Consider the following 3,493-nt stretch of genomic DNA (forward strand, 5'->3'; position numbering starts at 1 on the left):
CGGTGTAGGGTACGCGGCGATGCGCACCATTCTGCGTTGGTGTAACGCGGAACCATAAATCAGCCTTCAGTGTATGCTCTGGGTGCTGTTCAGAACACTTCTCTGTTGTGCTCATTTTGCTGGGACGTCAGGTCCCTCCGCCGAGACACAACTTTTGCGGTTCATTGTTGTGTCTAAAAATGATGCGCAGTGCCCACCCAATCAGAAACGGTAAAGATATTCTCTGATATTTTTTTATATCTATAAAAAATAAAATTATAAAAAAATAAAGGATCCCCATAACTTTGATTGGGTGGGCAGGACGCACGTTTGGGTGGGCACAGCTCACCCCTGCCCCCCCATAAAACCGGCCTCGCATACAGGTGAATGAGACATGGGGTAGTTTTGTTGAAAATGTGCTGTCCAAAATGTCCTGGAAAACTCGACTCCTGCAAATGCGCGTTCCCCAAAGTTTGTGGGGGCGTGGCTTTGGACGGAGCGCTGACGGGAGGGGGAGGAGGGGGTGGGGCTTAGAGGAGGTGCCACTTTCAAATCTTGCTAGCTCTCCAACATCACGGACTATACCTTTAAACAGCTGACTAACAATAATGAAATTCATTATTTTTGTCTTTTTTTTTTTAAATAACTTCAAATGGCTTCTTGTTAACTGTATTTCAAAATAAAAGCGCTCAGCCATGAAAGTCGATCAGTAAAACTGCTCTGCTGTAACACAAGAAAACAATGCTTGCATTTATTGCATAACACAGTTAACTATCTGGAAATAGATTTGCATCTTCATTCAGTGGTTCGGTTCTCTGTTTGTTTTCTGGCCGATTATTGGTGGGAACAATAGATGTATATTCAAGTTAGACTGAAACATAACAAAATGTAGAGCCTGAATATATATGTATATATATATATATATATATATATATATATATATATATATATATAAAAAAAACTTTCCTCGTATGACCTTTTTGCAGTAAATTTGTTTTATTCAGCAAATGTTTTTTTTTTTTAATCCGGGGTATTTCTGTATTGTCAAAAAGACAAATGGCCTCATGATACTTTGATCTTGAAATACCATCTGTCCTGGCAGGTGTCTCGAGTATCACACCTGCCCACTTTGGGTGTGGCATGCAGAATATATTTCATGTTAGACGCTAGGTTTGTCAGTCACAGCTGCTGAATGCAGTATGTAGCATGTCGGTGAGACCTCGGAGAAGACCGCATCTTATGAAAAAGGTAAGAAGAATCTTTGTTGGCAAAGAATATGTAGTCTCAGGACTTAGACGTTTGAAGAATGTCATAATCAAAATGGGTAACAATTTCCACATGTTTCTGATTGCAAGATCCAAAAAAGACTCTGTTTTGACATCTGTAATTATCGCAGTGAGACAAGTAGTTTGAAATTATACAAAAATACTTTAAAAAATAATATTACTTTTTGGAAACTAAAGGTAAATCAAATCTTTAAAATATTTATCAAATACATTTAGGGTATCTCCACATTAATCAGATAGAGTACTCAGGTGTTCACTAATGAATAAACGAAGAAACTTTGTATTAAGTGACAAAAAGATGACATATAGTCTCAAAAAATGTGGATCACACGAAAGAAAATATAAAATAGGTCTATAACAAGAATTTCAGACTCTGAAGAGTTTCAGATTTTCTGATATAAATGTTATGGCAGGCTGCTGACTCTGCTTTGTGAAAAAGAAATGAGGAAAAGTAAATGAGGAAGTTGGTGAGCAAGCTATTAACATACAAATATGTGTCCTTTTTTGCTCCGTCCATTTGTTTACAGAAGCAGGAAATAAAAGCGAGTCTATGTGTAGAAGCCAGAGATCCAGGGAATGATATACAGGTAATGCTTCTGTTTGTACAGGTAAAGTGTCTGTATTTCAAATGCTTTTAGGACATACTGAAATGAAAACATTTTCCTTCTCATTAGTATTATTTCTGTATTTTTATTTATTAAATAACTCAAAATCCATCTAATTCTACTTTTTCTTTGCAAACACTTGTGGCAACACTCAAAGAGCAGCACAGGTGTAGCTTTGCCCCATTTATCGTCACATTTTATTCAAGTAAACCATTTTTTGCAATAAGATCTCTCTTTATAACGTTTTTTTGTTGTTTTTTTGCCAGAAGAATAGATTGAAAGTGTGAGTGAACTTGGCAAACAGCTTTATTACAGTGATTTGAAAATGAAAGCACCTATACTTTACGTTTTAAGCAGGACATAATAAAAAAGAATTGTGCTGCAAAGTTTCTTCTTCTAATTCTAAAAACCAAATACGTGATATTTTTAATGTAATATTTATATTTAGCTGTTTAGTTTCATACAGCTATCTAAAGAAATCATTTTTTCTGTTTAGATTTTTGACATCAGGTTGACGTGGGGGAAGACTCTCAGTCCCAAATGGCAAACGTACCGGTCCTGTCCACGGCTCAAGGTGGAAAAATACATGTGGGTAGGGAATTCAGAGACTCTCTCCCTCTTCTAGATGTTCTCCATGCAAATGAGTTTGAATTTGAGGACGACTTTAACCCAAAACTCATTGAGAAGACAGAAGAAGACTTTTACAGAGGCGCCCCTCCCAGCTGGTTAAACTTTCACATTAGTGAACAGGCGACATTAGACGGCACTGGAACTCTCTTTGTTAAACGAGACGGATATGAAACACTTAAGAAACAAATTAAGGAAAAAAGAAAGCTCCCTGCAATATCAACTGTTAAACTGTTCCACCAGTCAGGATGTGGGGGCACCACGATGGCCAAGCAGGTGCTGTGGGACTTGAGGAAAACCTTTCGCTGTGCTGCTTTAATAGGCTCTACCTCAGATATCACTGAAGTTGCGATGGAGGTTATCGAGCTTTTCATGGCAGGTAATCGAGGACACCAGAACACTGTGCTGCTGTTACTAAATGATGAGCAGATCCTAGATAATCTCCAAAGCAGCATTATTAGGATGATTGCTGAAAACAACATGGTTACTTGCATGCCTGTGGTGATTTTTCTAAACTGTGTGAGAAAGGAATCTCTTCGAAAGAGCAACCACGTTGTTTTACAGAGAAAACTGTCAGATCCAGAAAAGCAGAGATTCGGTGACAAGAAGAACGAGCTTGTCACAAAGTATGGCGATAAAACCAAGCAATTCCACGGCTTTAACATAATCCAAACTAATTTCTCTCCAACCTACATAAAGGAGGCATGCACAGTATTCAACTCAGTCCAAAAAGTAAAAAGACCACGGAAGGCCCAGCTTGCTGCATTCCTGTCCCTGCTGAATGCATATGTACCAGGTTCATACCTTCTGCAGTCTCAGTGCCTGGCCTTCCTCAGAATGTGGGACTCAATCAATGGAGACCTCACGGTGGAAGAACTAATGCAGCCCTTCAGTCATCTCGTCATCTCCTTCCAACAAGATGGAAGAGCTGAGCGAAAAGTCCGCATGGCCCATCCCATGATAGCAAAGCGTTGTACTGAACTGATGGCTACAGGA

General features: G+C 38.9%; 1 long non-coding RNA gene across 1 annotated transcript; it reads left to right on the top strand.

Annotated features, from left to right (window-relative positions):
- The first annotated feature begins 1,200 nt into the window (after positions 1-1,200).
- LOC133420754 (uncharacterized) lies at positions 1,201-3,024 on the top strand. The gene is made up of 3 exons (XR_009770621.1): positions 1,201-1,227; positions 1,793-1,852; positions 2,367-3,024. It is a non-coding gene; the product is annotated as an uncharacterized LOC133420754 (long non-coding RNA).
- Positions 3,025-3,493: the final 469 nt, after the last annotated feature.

The sequence above is a fragment of the Cololabis saira genome, chromosome 20 (assembly GCF_033807715.1).
Source record: "Cololabis saira isolate AMF1-May2022 chromosome 20, fColSai1.1, whole genome shotgun sequence".
Classification (NCBI taxonomy): domain Eukaryota; kingdom Metazoa; phylum Chordata; class Actinopteri; order Beloniformes; family Belonidae; genus Cololabis; species Cololabis saira.